The sequence below is a fragment of the Rhinopithecus roxellana genome, chromosome 6 (assembly GCF_007565055.1).
Source record: "Rhinopithecus roxellana isolate Shanxi Qingling chromosome 6, ASM756505v1, whole genome shotgun sequence".
Lineage (NCBI taxonomy): Eukaryota > Metazoa > Chordata > Mammalia > Primates > Cercopithecidae > Rhinopithecus > Rhinopithecus roxellana.
In genome coordinates this window covers 62356292-62376070 of record NC_044554.1, presented here as the reverse complement: position 1 = coordinate 62376070, position 19779 = coordinate 62356292, and the positions used below count along the sequence as shown (strand labels likewise).

General features: G+C 40.3%; 1 long non-coding RNA gene across 3 annotated transcripts in view; it reads right to left on the bottom strand.

The window, feature by feature from the left end:
- Window positions 1-3151: 3151 nt before the first annotated feature.
- The window catches only part of LOC104674469, a 162523-nt gene continuing 145895 nt past the window's right edge, over window positions 3152-19779 (bottom strand). For all 3 annotated transcript variants that reach the window (XR_004057978.1, XR_004057979.1, XR_004057977.1), the window contains exon 4: window positions 3152-4816. This is a non-coding gene — a long non-coding RNA (uncharacterized LOC104674469). The remainder of the gene's footprint in view (window positions 4817-19779) is intronic.

Genomic DNA, 19779 nt, shown 5'->3' with positions numbered 1-19779 from the left:
GGAAATCAGGGTGGCGAACTGGGGCTGCTTTGCTGGAGGTACTCCTGGTCACACCATGCAAAACGCCTTGTCTGTGTCATAGTCATTTACCTAACGGCAAAGTTCTTGGACCATTTAGAAACAAAACAAAACAAGACAAAACACTTTTTGTTTTCTCCTTGATAATAAATTTCAATCTCTTCCTATCTCTGAACAGCAAACCAGCACACTAGATATGGAAAGAGGGAAAAGATGAAAGCAGCAATCAGTTATTGAATAAACTATATCCTACTTCCCAATGAAGGGGAAAAAACTTGACATTTGCCAGATATTGAGTGTCTAATAATGTTAGCAAGAAAAAACACGCAGGAGAGACTGACTAACAAAGAAACAAGCAGAACTTACTTTGTTTCCCAGCCCAGTAAGCAGGACGGGAATGAGATGACGGCAATTCCTTCCTCAAGGTCCTTGCTTTCACTTTAAAAGCTGTGTGAGTGCTTACATCCAGGTTTGCCGTGGAACTCCAAATGTCTGTGCTTCTAAAGATGCCCCAAGTTCCCAGTTCATCTCAGACACTGAAGACACACTTGTGAGGATCGGGAAGCCCCGCGGTAGCCCCAGTCGACCTCTGGGTGCCACGTGGCACCTCCACTGTTGTGACTACACACACAAGCCTGGGACGCCCACTTGTTAGCTCAGGAACCAGGCGGCCAGCAGATATCTGCTCAGATGAACGTCCAGAGACTCAATCCTCTGGCATTCTCAGGTTCAAGGTTGGAAAACGCATTAAGACAAGAGCCACACAGTCAGCAGAATCTGCGCCATTAGCTTTCTCGTACTTAAACGTCTGTCTAAATAAGAGTCAAAGGCACAAAATGAGAAGGAATATCTTACTAGGCATTGTGACTTGCACTTGCCGTGTTTTGAAAGTACTGGGTCCTGTCTTGCTCTCTAAAACTGCATTTAAGAATCCCTACATCAGAAGTTATTTTCATTTCTTCTGTGAAAAACAGAAAATCAATAAAAGACTGGAAAAACATATGAAATATAATTCTGCTTAAAAACATAACCGTTATTTAATCTCAACGGGCCAATTTTTTTAATCCAAAGAAGGAAAAAAAAAAAACACATGTATAAATTTAAAGTTTGTTTTGAAAAATTACTTCATCCATGTACTGTCCAGCTCATAAAAACAAACCTTCTTCCAGCGAAACGGGACACTTTGACCTTGTTTACTGCAGTGTTTTGAAACCGCTGTCTCGTAACTCCTGACATCACCAGTGGTGCATTAGCACCTGGACTGCTGCTGGCTGCACACGCTGCTACCCCAACTCTCTTGAATCACCCGTGGCTGAACAAATACTCACAGAACAGTAAGGATAGTGGCATTAGCATTAAAACTACAAAACTCACGAGACGTTTCAGAAGTGTCACATCTCTTGGTTCACTTATACAAGGAAACAAAAAGCACTGTATATCTGATACTTTTTAAGTCCCAGCATCCAGACCTAGCACAGACAATTCTTTCTTCTGACCCTCTCCCTGCCCAAGAAACGGGATTCCTTTCTCACCAACCGCCATATTGGCAAGAATTTCTGCCACAGAGTTTTACTATTAATAATAGAAGCTCCAACCTACTTTCCACCAATAAAAAGTTCCCACAAATCTTCCTAGGGGAGAGTTTATTTAAGTATATTTTAGAGTTTCAAAGAGCACTGCGTTCTTAAGTTTCACAAAGTCAAATTTATTTCTTTTATGGAACATGCTTTTGGTGTTGTGCCTGCCTCTTGCGTTTTTAAAGAAACAATTTTCTCCTGTAAGCCTGACACATTTCCCCTTCTGCATTCCCCAGTTCTTTTTCTAAATACACCAAAATCAAAGCAAAGGATAGCTGCAAACAGTGGAAGCAAGCCACAATTGATTTTGTGCAAATATCTCCCCAGATTCACTTCTTAAATAAAACTAAATCCCGGTGCTACAATGATAATGCGATTTTACAGAGAAATTAAAAACCCAAGTTTAATATGTCTGAAATCAATTGATAACCTTTACTGAAACCACTTACAAAACATCACGTCTTTAAACTACAGTCACCAAAAAATATAGAACACAAAATACATATTTGAGCAATTATAGCCCTTGTTTGTCGAAGAGGAGTAAAAAGAAAAATATCCAGAGTTAATACAATTAATTAACTCTAGCTAAAGAACTACTAAAAAGACCCTCCAAATGCCATGCTGTTTCTATGACAACTTCAAAATTGCTCTGAGAAAATGTGCTGGATTGTCAGATTCGTGATAAAACAAGTGTCATCCTGCCTGCTAGAAATTACTTTCTTTTTTTCAGGCAGCAGAAAGGCTAAATGGCCACTTGCAATTCTGAAATATCAGATTGTTACCTTTTGACAGATGCTGTACTCTTCATTCAGATCATGAGAAGAGTTAATAAATACATGAATCTCTCTCAATCATCGGAACCCTTTTGGTTTCATTCCTGCAACGATACCACTCCCACCGTCTATCTAGTTGGTACATTATTTTTCTATAAGGAAAGCAGCAAAATCTGATTCGATCTGAAAGGAAAGGGCCAAGAAAAACCCCTAACAGTCTCTCATTTCCAAATACACATAGGTGAGCAGACACTCACTCTGATATTTAAGGGTTAATAATGACACAGGAAAAGAAGACGGCATTTTCCCCCTTAAAATTCCTGCTCTTAGGTATTCAGGCTGATTTACATTTTACGTAATCTGATGGCTCAATCAGGAAGTGAGAATTTTAAGTGCGTGAGTTATGGACGGGAGGAATCATGTGACCCATAGCAAAGAAAATTATGCAGCAGATGAGCATGCTAAGAAAAATAAACTAAGCAGTTTAAAAATAGTGTTTTGGGGATATATCAACCCAGGAATATACTTTTGAGAACTAATAATTCTTTTGAGAACTAATAATTCATTGGGACACCTTAAAAAATAAATCCCCAGGACTGTTTTAAAAAATATTACAAGACCCAAGTAATGCACGATGAGAAAATAAAGTTTAATTATCCAAGAAACTGTTTCCCTTAAGTTCATATCCATTCAAGGTTTATGTTAAAACATGGTTATGTTATTTTTCATCATTATTTAAAGATCAGGCAATACGTAATATAATCAAACAAAACACAGATTGCAGCAGTGATGTTTACTTAAGCTTTATTTATATATATAGTGCATGGGTTCCTGGAGCACAAAGAAGAAAGTTGCTCAGATTTATCCAGACCTCACATAAGTTTATAGATTTCAAGTAGTCACTGTATTTTATTACAGCAAATACATTCTTCAAGAGGAAAATGTTAAGGCCATAGAAGCTTTCACCTTAGCTATCTAAGCTTGTACTAGGTCATCATTAAATAGTATCTGTATCATTCCTATGTGTTCTGTAAGTTATGCCACAAATACCAGACCAAGTACACTCAGTTTAGAAACAAAAACGTGGGAGACAAAGGTTAAAACATTCTAATAGGTGTCATGGGCTGATAGATTACTTTATATTACAAAGCTACTTAAGACAATTTTACTTTTCTAGAATACAATACATTAATATAAACATTTGAAATTCAAAAGATTTGGCCTGTGGCTGCTTTTTTTCTTGACGCAATTCTTGTTAATATGTTAGTAAGTAATAATTTATTAATACCAATAATAGAAAATTAACATGGTGAGAGCAGGTATATCTCATGGCCTTTACTTTTATCAATACTTAATACCAAAATACTATTCATATCTTTATTTCAGCCTATTAAAAAAATTTATACCACAGCTCTGGGGAAGTGGCAGGGTGGGGCCAGTGACAGGAATCAGTTCTGGGTATTTCTTGATTCCTAGCTCATCTTCCTTAAATTCTTAAACACAAGAGGTAGCTGGCGGTAAGAAGAGACTGTTAGGAAAGACAGAAACCTTTCAGAAGGGAAGCTTAAGGTAGATTAAGAAAAGTTAGGGAAGCTGAGAAGCACATAGTCTTCCAGATGGAGTATTACATGACATCTGTCATCATCTTACTAAACTTGATATCATATTTGTTGACTGAATTAAGCAAAGATGAACTAGTTACCAAGAAATATACTCAGCAGATTGATTCATGGCAAACCTAGCTCAGCCACTTACCTAGACTAGTTTATTTAAGATAAACCTCAGAGTATGTACTTCTCAACTCCTTTGTTTTATAAATGAATCTTGGGTCTGGGCTCAGCTGTCAGTCAACTATCTGCATAATACAGCAAAGTCTCTTAACTTCTCTAATTTCCTGAAATATCAAATTGTTACCTTTTGAGAGATGTTGTACTCTTTACTCAAATCACAAAAAGAGTAATCAGTAAATGAATCTCTGAGTAATCAGGACGAGTTTTATTTCTTTCCTGCAACTATACCACTAATCAGAAAATTAAAGAAGTTAAGAGACTTTGCTATGTCACAGAGATAGGTGAGTGAACTGAAAGCAGACCCAAGATTTTGGACTTTCCCAGGCTAGGACTCTTTTTCACCATGTGCTTGCCTTACAACTGTCACCTGAGCTTCAAGTAACTCTCCAACTAGCCCAGCCCTGGCTACTTATCCCAGTCAGGGAAAAGTCAAACAGGACCCAGAGACCCTCGCTCTGTGCCACCTTCTTCTTAACTCACAGGCCCACTGACCCTCACTGCTGCTGTGGGCTGCTCCCGCCAGCCTGTGCTGAGCCTCCTACCTCATCTGCGAGGAGACAGGGCAAGTTCCAGGCTGAGGGGAACGGCTTCTGAGATGGTTCCAGTCCCTCTTCCTGGCTCGTTCCTTCCACTGGTAGTCACGGCTTCCTCATTTTTCCTAATGGGAAAATCAAGGCACTGAAATAAGAAAAATCACTTGTTTTGGTTCATGTCCCAGCTATACTGGATTCTGAATAAACACAAGAACCAGATAATATTCTAGAAAAAGTAAAATTAACTCCTACTTCATAAGATTCACCAAAATTAATTCTGTGGAGATTAAAAGTTAAATATAAAAGAAAAAAAAGGAAGAAAACTAAATTAGTGGAAAATTATTTCTGAATTTGGAATGGGAAAAGAAGATTTAGCTTTACAGAAGCAATGAAAAAAGTAACAAAAGGCAAGGTAATCCAACTGCAACAAAATGTAAAACCCCTATATGTCAAAAAACAGCAAACAGAATTGAAAGGTAAGCAAAAAAAGGCCAGATGTGTTGGCTCACACCTGTAATCCTACCACTCTGGGAGGCTGAGGCAGGAGGATTGCTCAAGGCTTGGAGACCAGCCTGGGGCAACATAGTGAGACCATGTTCCTACAAAAAACGTAAAAACTAGCAAGGCATGGTGGCACGCATTTGTGGTCCTAGCAGAGGCTAGGGTTGGAGGATCACTTGAGCCCAGGAGTTCCAGGCTGCAGTGAGCTATGGTTGCACACTGCATTCCAGCCCGGGTGACAGAGTCTCTCAATAAAAAGGTAAGCAAAAAATAAAATAGCTGTAAACAGGATAATATTCTTTATAGTATTTGAATGTAAAAGGCAAAATGTAATAACAGACAATTAACACAAAAATATGAAAGGCCAATATGAAAAAACGCCCGACTTCATGAGCAAACACTGGAATTCATTTCACCGGCCACAAAGGTGGACAACCAAGAAAAGGAAAGCTCATGAAGTGAGGTGAGACAACCATTTCAGGAAATCAGCAATATATGTATTCTTTCAGCCTTAAAACTCTTTCGACTCCTAAGATGTTTATACATATCTCCTAAGGAAATAATCACAGATACATAGGAAGATAACTATACAAGGACACACTTAGCAAAAGCATAAAATTGGGAACAACTTAAACATCCAAAGGTGGAATGGAGCACGTGACTAAACAGATCACAGTAAAAATTCATATGCTTAAATCATGATTTTTGGAGAATGCTTCATGATATTGGAAATAACAAAAGATAATGTTGGGTGCAAATGCTGAATATAAAATCATATGTAAACATGATACTAATGTTGCCAGGTAAGAAAGAAAGTGAGACGAAGGGAGGGACAAGGTGGTCTCGAGACTGGATTAGGATACATTAAAAAAGCTTAAAAAGGGCAGACAAAGACATTAGATTTTTTATTACGTCTTTATAATCTTGAGATGGTTGGCATTTTCTGTAAGTAATGTATTATTTTTATAACTGGAAAAATTCTATTTATGCTAATTACCACCCTCTAAATATTTCTCAGCTATATAAAATCATGAAAATATTTGCAAGGCCGGGCGCGGTGGCTCAAGCCTGTAATCCCAGCACTTTGGGAGGCCGAGACGGGCGGATCACGAGGTCAGGAGATCGAGACCATCCTGGCTAACACGGTGAAACCCCGTCTCTACTAAAAAATACAAAAAACTAGCCGGGCGACGAGGCGGGCGCCTGTAGTCCCAACTACTCGGGAGGCTGAGACAGGAGAATGGCGTGAACCCGGGAGGCGGAGCTTGCAGTGAGCTGAGAGCCGGCCACTGCACTCCAGCCTTGGTGGCAGAGCAAGACTCCGTCTCAAAAAAAAAAAAAAAAAAAAAAAAAAAAAAAAAAAAGAAAATATTTGCAAATACTTTTTAACCAAGAAATTTCTTTTTTTTTTTGAGATGGGGTCTTCCTTCAGGGGGAGTGCAATGGTACAATCATAGCTCACTGTAACCTCAAACTCCTGGGCTCAAACTATCCTCCCACCTCAATCTCCCAGCTACTCAGGTATGAACTACCACATCCGGCCAGAAATTCTTATATTTATTATTAAATGCAAAGAAGAAAGGGCAAAACAATATGATCTTTACTATGTAAAAATTTACATGAAAGAGACTGGAAGCCTATGCACCAGAATGTTAACAGCTGTTGCTTTTAGGTAGTGCCACTGTGTGTAATACTTTTCTACACCTTACAAGTTTTCTACAATTGTCATGTATTGTTTTCATAATAAGTAACAGATAACAATATCACAATTAGAGGACTGATACATCAAGAAGCTATTATCAACAGTTAAATTTCAAAATACAGAGTATCAGTAGCTACAAAAATCTGCCATATGACCAAGAGATTTTCTTTTTTAATTTAGGAACCACCGGTATACCTTCAGAAAATTGCAGGAATTGGTGTGTGTGTAGGAGGTGGTAATGAATCATATTTTTTCAGCTGTCAAACTGTTTTCTCCAGGCAGCAGTCCTGTGAGGGTCCAACTGAAGTATGAGAACCTTGATAGTAGGGACATCGCCAGAAAAATGGCCCAAAGGTCGATGGGGGGAGGAACACGAAATGATCAAAAGAATAAGGCAAGAGTCCATGAAAACAGAAGCGTCAATAGAGAAGGATCAATAACTCATTTGCTCCAAAGGGACTGAAAGCAGGAACTGAAACAGGTATTTGTACACCCACGTCCCTAACAGCATTATTCACAACAGCCAAAACGTGGGAGCAACCCGTGTCTGTCAACCCGTGTCCATCACATGGATACATAAAATGTGGTATCTCTACACGGCGGAATATTATTTGGCCTTAAAAAGCAAAGAAACCATGTCAATGCTACAATGTTGTTGTAACCCTACAACATTAGATGAACCTTGAGGACACTGTGTTAAGTGAAATAAACCAGTCACAAAAGGACAGACACTGTAGGGTTTCACTTATTTGAGGTACCTAGAATAGCCAAATTCAAAGAAATGGAAAGTACGATGGTGGTTGTGGCGGGGCTGCGGGAAGGAGAGAATAGGGAGTTGTTGTTTAATGAGGACAGAGTTTCTGTTTTGCAAGATGAAAAGATTTCAGAGACGGATGATGGTGATGGGTGCACAACAATGTGAATGTATTTAATGCCAATGACCTGTGTACTTAAACATGGTTAAGATGGTAATTTTTCTGTTATATATTTTACCACAATTAAAACACATACGGATACATTTTAAGTATCTGTATTTACATAGAGATATAGTCTTATCTGTGTATATGTGTGTATATATACATATTTCATCTATAAATATATGAAAGAAAGAAAGAAATCACCAGAATTAGAAGTCCTGAATAAGTTTCCAATGTGGCATGCAAGAAAGGTTTAAGGATTATTTCTGAGACTAAATTCTTTAAATATAATTATAGAAGTCAGCTCAGAAGTGAAAATCCAGATCAAAAGTGAAAATAAGAAGGGATACTGTGTTTAATTTGAACATAATATACCAAACTTCTTTGTGGTTTTTTTTTTTTGAGACCCTCTCATAATAGCCAGCTCGGAAAAATTCCCCACAACTAGGAAAGAACCTACAAATCCAAGCAACATGATGACATTTTCTCATCAACTAACAGGAAAAAAACATAAGCATAAGGGAAACTCTGAGTGTCCTTAAAATGTACTCGATACCCATTTCACGCTATTACCACAGATGTAAAGAATTCTAGAGCTGAACAGAAGCTCTGAGATAGAACTGTTCCAGGATTCAGATATCTAGAGAGGTTTCCCCAAGTTCACTGAGAAATGCCAGATTTAAAGACAGGCCCCTGGGGAAGAGTTCTATTTTGTTTGTTGTGTTTTATTTAATTAATTTATTTATTTTGAGATGGAGTTTCACTCTTGTTGACCAGGCTGGAGTACACTGGTGCGATCTTGGCTCACTGCAACCTCTGCCTCCTCGGTTCAAGCAATTCTCCTGCCTTAGCCTCCCAAGTAGCTGGGATTACAGGCACCCACCACCACGCCCAGCTAATTTTTGTATTTTTAGTAGAGACAGGGTTTCACCATGTTGGCCAGGCTGGTCTCGAACTCCTGACTTCAGGTGATCCACCCACCTCGGCCTCCCAAAGTGCTGGGATTACAGGCATGAGCCACCACGCTTGGCCATGTTTTATTTTTTTTTAAAGAGGTGGCTATAAGAAAGCAAAGTGTAATTGGAATGCTCTTTCTACAAGTTATTTGATTCATTAATTTTGTTCAAAAAATACTTGATTACATCTTATATAACTCTGCTAGGCACTGGGCTAGGTGCTGGATGATGAACAGTATTTCATCATCCTTCCTGTAGCAAACTGGCAATTACAATGTAAGGGAGGCATACAGTGCTATTAGTACACATAAGAGGGAGCTCTAATCTGGTCTACCTAGATTGGTTGAGGATGGCAACCTGGAAGTAGTGATATTTTCAATAATAATAGTAATCACTGTTATCACAGCAAGCTTTATTGACCATCATTACAGGTCAGCTAGGGCTTTAAGCACTTTCTGTGCATGAATTAATTTAATCTTCCCTACAATCCTATAAAGTAGACTCTTACCGATGAGGAAATTGAGGCACGGAGAGGTCACACAGCTCTTAAGTAGTGAAGTCAGACCAGATTGCATGCTTTTTCAAAATCTGCTTTTAGGGAAACCCAAACAAAGACAAGACAGGAATGAAACTTAAGGATGAGAACATTCAGGAAAGAACTGAGATCCTCTGAATAAGTAAAGAGGAAGAAATAGGGTAGGGTTACTACAGATGGGAGAGGCTGAGGAAGGATGGAAGGGATACAAAGCCCATGACCAAGAGCTCTGGGGCAGAAGTGGTTGATTTACATTTGGGATTTCATAAAGTTCTGCGGAGTGGGAAACAACTCTCTTCTCCAACTCCCCATAAACTTGTTAGTGCCGTGATGACCTGGTTATACACAGGCTAGAACACATGCTCTGCAGAGGCCCCCATCCATCTGGGTACAGGACATTTAACAAATGGGTAAGAATTAAAGCAGGGAAGGAGAAGGATGAGGATGCTTTTAGAAGCATCGCCCAGAAAGAAGTCAGAGAATGGATCAGGGGAAATTTAGCAGGGAGAGAGTTGCTAATCCATTAATACAGGTAAAAGGTAATGGTGACCAAGAAGAAGGACATGACAGATAGATAAAGTAGATGGGTTTGATGATTGTTGACAGGTAGAATTTTGACCAGATTTGCCTTCTTACTGGATTCTGAAGGTGAGGATAAAGGATCAATAGGTCACAGGTTTCAAGCTTGGGTATTTGGATCAATTTGGAACCTCTTGGATATGAGGTGCCAACAAGATATCCAAGTACAGATGCCCAGTGGGCACTGGAATATCAGTAGGGAGCTTAGAGACGGATAGAAAGAATCTGAAAGGGGCAATGAGAAGGAAAAGCAAGAAGGGTAGGGTGAGTCTTCAAAGGCCACGGAGGAGAACACATCAAACCCTGCTCACCACTGAGAGGTTGGGGAAGACAAGAATCCAAATGCACCTGACAAACGTGGCCCACAGGAAAGAGAGGAGGGCGACTACTGGCTTTCGCTAGAGCGGAGTCCACTCGGTCACTGGTGCAAAAGCCAGACTGGAGCAGCCTGAGGGGTGGGCAGGAGTGAGGACAGGGAGGGAATAACCAGAGACAATTCTTCCAAAAGGCTGGCCCTGGCAGGAGAAGTGAATGGAGAGGTAATGAAAGGCAGGGTGATACTGAAGGCCTGTGTTGTTTAAAATGGGAAAGACTTAAGCAGGTTTCAGTGCTCCCAGGACAAAGTCAGTGGGGAATAAAAAGTACATGGTCAGAGAGAGAAAGTCTTTGAGAAGGTGAGAGGGAAGGGCATGGGGTTCAGGGTCTTGGGCACGAGGAAGGACTCCCCTTGCACTGAAACAGGAGGCAAGGAAAGCCAGGCAGGCACAGATGAGGAATGCTGATTCACAGTGAGAACCTGAGTGAGTCTACCTTCTGGCCTCTCTTCCCTCTGTGACACTGGAGGGATGGACAGTTACTGAGAGTAAGTAGTGAGATGCAGGAGGTGGAGAGTGGGCAGTATGTGGAGCTGCTGGGAGATGCAAGGGCACTGGGATGGCATGGATCAGCCGCTGCAGAGTGGAAAGCTAGCTCCTCAAGTGTGTTTCTCCCGCCTGCCAAGTCATGGGCACCACATCCCAGTCCTCTATGCGTCTGTGGCATCTATCAAACAACACTAAGAACATAAACAAAACCGTGACTACTCTGAGCAGGCCTTGCGAGGAGTCGCATCTTCCACACAATGAGATCCAGGAAGTCACTATAGTAAATGACATCAATTTTCTGTAGGTCTTCACTGCATATGTACAGCAAAGACAATGGTCTACACAGAACACGATGACCCTCCTGTGACAACATGCAGCACAATCCCTCTTCATTCTACAGTCAAACCCAGTCTGTCTGTGCAACCCAAACGGGATTTTGACGGAAATTACATCATTAGTAACAGACCTTCATGTTTGGTCTGAGCCGGATTTTGTTTCTGGCGCTGTCAACCTACTAAATGTGGGCAGGTGATCACAGTTCAGCCTCTTCCTGCCTGCCCAAGCGGTGGTGGGAAGCTGAGTGGGGAGAGGCCTGTCCTGGCCACTTCTCCCAGGCTCAGCTCTCATTCCCGCTTTTGCCAGGAAACTGCTAGAGAAAGCAGAAATAGAGGCCAGGAGCTGAGCACAAAGATACAAGTCCAAACACAGGCTTGGGAAGGTGGTATTTCAAATGAATGGAGAAGACGACGTAAACCTGAAATGCGTCTTTCCTTGTAAAGTCCTTCTGTAGAGACAAATAATTCTGGTAACGAATATGAAGCATCCCTGGTTATTTTCAGAGCACGCATCTCCCAAGGAGCTCAAAAGAAAACCCTTTAATTCTGTATCCTTTTAAGAGAATGGGAATTAATAACAAAATGTAACTGAATCACACAACTAGGGAGTCTATTATGAAGAGTGAGACAGCTGAATCATAGAAGAGTGGAATGCCCTTTTGCTTTATATGTTTTTCCTTTACGAATTCCTTTTTTGGTGTTCTTTTATTATAAAGTTAATATATTATTACCAGCCAGCAGTTACATAGTGCTCACTATGAACCAGGCACAGCTCTAAGCCTTTTGTATACTTTAACCCAAACCATGAGGCAGGTACCTCTTATTCTCCCCATTTAGGGGGAGACACAGGAGCGTCGATTCCTTTGCCTGTATTGAGTAGCAGAGTTGGTATTCCAATCCAGGCAGCCCAGCCTCAGAGTCCCGCACTAATCACTTCCCTACACCACCACACCATGAAAGCACCAAATTCAAAGTCCTAAAATGTAGGGTGTCAAAAGAGAGCATCACCATTTATTCTGCCTTTCTAACAGAATAATTTGGGTGCATTTCCTACTCTATTCAGCCTTTGGTTTCCAAATCAAGGAATCTTTTAGAAGAAATAAAGTTCTATATTCAAATAAATATGCTCAACCAAACCATTTACAAAAATCTTTCCAGGTAGAGATTGTACTCATAGAAAAGGCTTGTTTAAAATCAGATCTACTTTTGCATACAATAGACTTGTTATTAAAACAATTTTTTCCTTTACAAGCATCTTTACATCATGAAAAATGTCTTTCTTAAGAGTATTTATTTTTTGTCTGGCCCACATTTCATTATAATGAGTTCCCAATCACTCAGTTTTGAATCCACACATATCCAACTTTTCAGATAAGAAAAGTGAAGTTAATTTTGTTCTTCTTGCAGTCGCCTGCAGGCTCAGGCTAGATCTCACTTTTTATGGTCTATTTCTGTGCAGATAAGAACATCACATTTAACATGGGAATGTTGGAACTTCTGGAGGCTTCAGCAGGGTTAGCTTCATAAAACAAACAAAAAATGCCTCCCACCACATACAGCTTCCATCAGTGATCTTTGATATAAATGTTTCATGATACAGAAGTTAAAGAGTATGCCAGTCACTTGAGACTTGACCATTGTGAACTGTTATTTCCTAGACTTGAGTGCATGCCGCATGTGGTCTATACAAACATTCTTCAAGTTCCTTTGAAATAGACCCATACATATATGGAAAACTGATTTTCAAGAAAGGCGCCAAAGCAATTCAATGGAAAAAGGAAAGTCTTTCCAACAATCCATGTTAGAACAACTGGGAAAATGTATGCAAAAATATGAACCTTGACTTCTACTTATCCCCATATACAAAAATTAACTGGAGATAGATCATAAACTAAAGCATAAAAGCTAAAGCTATAAGTCTTCTAATAGAAAGCACAGGGAAATACCTGCACAATCCTGGGGAGGCAACAGTTACTTAGGAAACAACATACAGATAATATAGAAACTTTTTTTAATTTTCAAAAAAATATTTTATGTTTTTGTAGAGAGACGAGGTCTTGCTATGTTACCCAGGCTGCTCTCAAACTCCTGGGCTCAAGCGATCCTCCCCTGCCTTGGTCTCCCAAAGGAAAAACATTTTTGATCAATGAAATTATTTCAAAATTAAAACCTGCTCATCAAAAGACACTTTAAAAAAACAGGAGATAGACCACAGACTGGGAGAATATTTGCATTATAAACTTCTGACAAGAATATTTTATTCAGAATATGTATAACATTCCTACCAACCAAAATAATAGAAAGACAATCCAATTTTAAAACAGCCAAAAGAAAAACAGACTCAAACGACTTGAACAGACACTTCAAAAGAGAAGATACACAAATGGCCAATAAGTATATGTGATTCATCAAGAAAATGCAAATTGAAAATGACAATGAGATACTACTTCATATCCAAGAGAACGGCTGTAAGTAGAAAACCCAGCAATATACAATGTTAAGATACTGGGTCACCTGGAACTTTCATAAATTGCTTGTTGGAGTGTAAAATGGTACAGTTACTTTGGAAAATGACTTGGCAGTTTCTTACAGAGGTAAACATACACCTACTGTATGGTGCAGCAATTAAACCTAAAAAAGGGTGACAGTGGGCCGGGCGTGGTGGCTCACACCTGTAATCCCAGCACTTTGAGAGGCTGAGGTGGGTGGATCACTTGAGGTCAGGAGTTTGAGACCAGGCTGGCCAAAATGGTGAAACCCCCATTTCTACTAACATTTTAAAAATTAGCCAGGTGTGGTGGTGCACGCCTGTAGTCCCAGCTACTGGGAAGGCTGAGGCAGGAGAATTGCTTAAGCCTGGGAGGTGGAGGTTGCAGTGAGCTGAGATTGCCCCACTGCAGCTCAGCCTGGGCGACAGAGTGGGACTGTCTCAAAAAAAAAAAAAAAAAAAAAAAAAAAAAAAAGAAGAAGAAGAAGAAGAAGAAGAAAAGAAAAAGAAAAAAAAAAGAGTGAGAATGAGAGAAAACTCATTCACAGCAGCTTAATATTCATCATAGCCAAAAGGGGGAAACAATCAAAATGTCAGTCCACAAGAGAACAGAGTTTAAAATTGGGTCTATTCATACAATGGAATACTACCCAGCAATAAAGGAAGAATGATACAGACAACAATATAAAACTGTTGGGTGAAAAAAAAAAGCCAGACACAAAAGAGTATATACTGTATGATTCCATTTAGAGGAAGCTCAAGAACAAGACTGCAATGATACAAAGCAGAAAGTTTTTGTCAGGGAGGGTAGGGAATGACCGGAGCAAGAGGAAACCTGGTGATGGAAATGTTCTCTCTCTTAACTGGGGTTTGGGAACAGGAGTACACTGAATGTCTGTGCAGTTCACTGCATGTAAATTTTACATCCATTAAAATGGAGGGATGGTAGGACTTCCTCAACTGTCTTAACATCCCCATGTCCTCCTGAAGAATGCGATTTGATTTGCATGCTTAGATCCCATCAAATGGGGCCTGTATCTGAATTACTTCAGTTCACAACTAGCCATGGCTGTCTCTTCTCTGGGGGACCATCCATATAAGGTATTTCCTCCAGAGGAAAAGAAAGAATTTGCTGGTTCTCCTCTCATTCAACAGTAATAGCCAACCAATATGCCAGGTCCCAGAACCAGTGTGGGAGTGTTCTACATTCTTGCAGTCACAGAGTATCTTTTTTAGGCCCACCATTTTTCAGCAGACATCTGACAATCCACACTCAGAAACATTCTTCATCTCTAGGAAGTTATATGAAATAGGTGAGAGAGAGAAGGTTTGGAAAGGGGGTGTTTGGCATAGGCTGATGATAGATGTTCTGGTCAATACCAGAAATAAAATCCCAAGTGTGTTCTGCTTGCCTGGGAGTTCACTCCCTCAGAGCTAAGTACATTTCACTACTCACCATCTCTGCTTCCAAGGGCACGGCCTCAGAGGACCTGCTCTTTGATCTAGAACTGTACAGGAAGCTCCAAGCTGGTAAACAACTTACAGGGGTACAGAGGTCAGATAGGAGAAGGCCCTTATGACCCTTACTATCTTCAATTGTCTCTAAGCAGCTACATAAAAAAAAGCTAACATCCGTCAGTATTACTTTGCAAATTTTAGAGGTAAATTTTAACCTCCTAGTATTGTACTAGAAATGAGGCTAGGCCTGAGAAGAACCTAAAGGTTCCATCATGTTGCAGTAACTGGCCCTAGCTGTGGATCTCCAGGGATTTTTCACAAAGAAACTGCTTCCCAAGTAAAATGAGGGAAGCGTGAGATGGAAACATCAATTCAGGTTTTCTTCTGACACAAACAGATACCACTTAAGTCACAGAAGTTACAGAACTAATTAGTCAACATCTTACTTTTCCCATCTTCACAGTGTCTGCTGTACACTTTCAGGACTGACCTGACAAACATGACAAAGGGATAATTAATACGGGTTTGGAGCTTTTTTCCATAAAGGAGATGGGAAAGGAGAATGTGAATTGCTTCTTGTAAGAAAAAGAAGAGTGAGTATGAGGGTCTATACCCCAAGAAATAAATAGTACAGAAGGGAAGAATAGGAGATTCTCTCACAAGCTCTTACGCTAAAGGGCAGGGAAGAAATTAAGCAGGCATATCCAAATTTAATTTGTATTAAGATCAGGAACAAGTACTACTACTTAAAGATTTTTTTAAATGACTAAGTTGTATGTTTTGCAAGATGCAACTTTCTTTGAGCAACAAAGCTAAGAGATCTTCTTACGGGGCTCTATGATTAATGGCTATGTCTTCACTGGTTGGAAAGCGTATCTTTTTATAATAATGTCAGTCCACTGTTTCCTCCCAACCCAGTAATTGTGAGGGTTCGTTTTCTCAAACCCCAGTACCCACTGCAGTCATCGTGCTCCATCTAATCTTTTCCCTGGCTAAATGCCTGGCTAAAGGTATTTCCAATTTACTTGTTCAGATATACTTCTGACAAATCAACAAATGGAAGTACTTCTCCTTTCATGATGGCGGTCAGGGCACCTGGAAGTCCCCACTACAATTATAAAAGGGGTATGTCCACCCACAACAACGACGACGACAACTTTTAAGGGCCTGAGAGACTTCACCAAATGTCAGGAAGCCAGAAGGATGTGGGGAGAACACTGAGCGATGACACTGAGCAGAGGCAGCTTACAGCCCAGAGAGTTCTCAGCGGGTACTGCCGAGGCAGTGAATAGTTGATTTTATTCAGTTGGACCCCAAAGAGGCTGCAGACTCAGAAAAAGTATGAACTGTATGTGACAGAAGTGGCAAGAAAGGTAGAAACGAGAAGAATAATCAAAAAGTCTGGATATCAACAATTATTCCTTTCATGACTACTTCCTGTCTTTAAAAGAAAGAAGAAACCTTACAGCTTCCCCACTCCCGAGCAAAAATAAGAAAAGGGAGATGATTCTCTAAAAAAATTAAACCAACTGTCTAGTGAGGACCAAACAGCTCGTGTGGTTAAGAGAACCCCACAGTCAAGCCCTCCTCATTCTGACGTCTAGCAGTTCTCCAGCAAGAGGGCTCAGGGTGGCTGTGTGTACCCAGGCTGAAGCCTGCTAGAGGCAGGTGCTGTCATGCAGAACTTCTAGGCAGCCATAATGCCACTTCATTTTTAAAAACAATAGACAATCAAAAATAAATATACATTTTAAAAGTCTGCAACATGAAAGAGAAAAACCAAGATAAACAACAAAAAGACTCTGGAAGAAACAGAATATTTAAGAAAGAGAAGACTTTTTTTCCTAAAAAAAAAACTAAAAAAAAAACCCCAATTTATTAGTATTCCTGGAAATATTTGAGAATAATTACATGCACATAACAAGAACAACTACAACAAAAAAACGAGAAATACAAGAAAAAGCTCTATGAAATTAAAAATGCGAGCCTCAAATAACAATAGGGAACACTATGTGTGCACAGGCTTGAGTACCTTAACCTCACACTTGTATTTCTTTTTTTCTTTCTTTTTCTTTTTTCTTTTTTTTTTTTCCTGAGACAGAGTCTTGTTCTGTTGCCTAGGCTGGAGTGCAGAAGCGTGATCTCGGCTCACCGCAACCTCCGCCTCCCAGGTTCAAGCAATTTTCCTTTCTCAGTCTCCCGAGTAGCTGGGATTACAGGTGTGCACCACCACGTGTGGCTAATTTTTGTATTTTTAGGAGGGATGGGTTTTTGCCATGTTGGCCAGGCTGGTCTCAAACTCCTGACCTCAAGTGCTCCACCCATCTCAGACTCCCAAAATGCTGGGATTACAGGCGTGAGCCACCGCACCCAGCTTTTGTATTTCTGATGATTTAATCTACCATATAGATAATAACTTACCTAGAATGTGTTGTATCTTCCAGTACTGTCAACAGTTTGTAATGGCATATGTGGATTATGTTCATGACAAAGGGACAGTGCCACCATGTCCACTGTTCAAAAAAACCTGAGTCTGCTTTTAACTCCTCTGCAAGTTTACAGAAGTTTAATTCTCTCAATACCTGCCTGTCTTTTCTATAGAAGGGAAGTAACCAAAGGTCATAGATTTTTTGTTTTTGTTTTGTTTTTTTGAGACAGAGTCTCACTCTGTCACCCAGGCTGGAGTACAGCAGCGCGATCTTGGCTCACTGAAACCTCTGTCTCCCGGGTTCAAGCAATTCTCCTGCCTCAGCCTCCCAAGTAGCTGGGATTACAGGGGTGTGCCATCACACCCGGCTAATTTTTGTATTTTTAGTAGAGACAAGGTTTTGCCATGTTGGCCAGGCTGGTCTTGAACTCCTGACTTCAGGTGATCCGCCCACCATGGCCTCCCAAAATGCTGGGATTACAGGCGTAAGCCACTGTGCCCAGCCATATTTTTTTGTTTGTTTGCTTGTTTGTTTTGAGACGGAGACGGAGTCTTGCTCTGTCGCCCAGGCTATAGTGCGATGGCGCAATCTCAGCTCACTATAACCTCTGCCTCCCGGGTTCAGGTGATTCTCCTGCCTCAGCCTCCCGAGTAGCTGGGATTACAGGCACCTGCCACCATGCCCAGCTAATTTTTGTATTTTTAGTAGAAATGGGGTTTCACCATGTTGGCCACGCTGGTCTCGAACTGCTGACCTCAGTGATCCACCTGCCTTGGCCTCCCAAAGTTCTGGGATTACAGGCATGAGACACTGCACCTGGCCCAGTCATGTTTTTAGAGTGACATATGAAAACTCCTAGAAAATATTAATACAGAAGAACTAGCTTAATATGAAGATTTCAAAATACTAGAACAAATTAATGAGATACATGTGAAATCCTCCCTGGGTAGCTTCATGAAGAAGATAAGCATCCCTCCTATCTGGGTAATTTGCATACCCTCCCCTCCTTCCTTAAATGTTGAGGCAGGGATTGGTTCATTGGTTCAAAATCCTACCCATTAGTCTCAAAGCCCTCTTTATATGACAAAAAAATTCTGTCATGTCCCATTTAGTACTCTAAAATCAAATTTTTGATAATATTAACTACTGTACATGCAGCTTTAAAACATGAATATCCTAAATGTAACATAAAAGATAATCTTAAAAAAGCAATGTATAACAAAAAATACTTAACATTTCATTATATAAATAATTTTCAGGGCAGTTAACTATGTACTCAAATAGATGCTTGTAACTTACTTATAAAAAACAAGTTTGTATTTAAGAGAAGTCAGATTAGAAGCTTTCCATATTAAAAGTGCAGGAAAATGAAAGAAGTAGTATAGATGGACCAGAGAATGACAATGAATCTATTCTGTATATATTAAAAGTATGCAAAAATTATTTTGCATTTTCATGAAAAAATGGAGTTAAGTCTAGGTTCAGAAAATTATAAACTGAGCTGTCCCTACATGAATGTCCAACAGGACAGGTGAAAGTCATGTGCACCACAGGGCAATTCTTTATGTCTTTTCTACTGTGGGGCATTAAGGTCTCTGGCTCTCAATCATGAAATATCCTTCATTAGGGCTGGGCACAGTGGCTCAAGCCTGTAATCCCAGCACTTTGGGAGGCCGAGGTCAGTGGATCATCTGAGGTCAGGAGTTTGAGACCAGTCTGGCCAACACGGGGAAGCCCCATCTCTACCAAAAATACAAAAGTTAGCTGGGCATGGTGGCATGGGCCTGTAATCCCAGTTACTCACGAGGCTGCAGCAGGAGAGTAGCCTGAACTCAGGATGCAGAGGCTGCAGTGAGCCGAGATCGTACCACCGCACTCCAGTGTGGGCAACAGAGGGAGACTCCATCTCAAAAAAAAAAAAAAAATCCTTCATTGTACCACCAGAACAGCCTCATAAATTTCCACTCTGTCACCTAGGGGGCGGTACCGCTTCTATGAGAACTCCTGACCAGATCATCTATGGGAGTTTCCTTTTAGTCTTCATCGTCCACCGCACTGAGAATCAAATCCTGATGGACAAATCAGCAACATAGCTAGGAGGCATAGTAACTTAATATAAAAAAAGACTATGAAGAAATTAATTTAGTTTAGGCTTATGCCATTAACTGTAGCCATATTCAACATAATTGCCTCTTTTTGAGTTCAGGATGATTGGTTACTCCACGTAGAACATGGAGTGGAAAGCTGTATCTTTGTGGCTTTTATTTAGATAGCACAAAATGAGCCTGATTTTTAAAATGTGAACATTCAAACCTGGCTAATGAT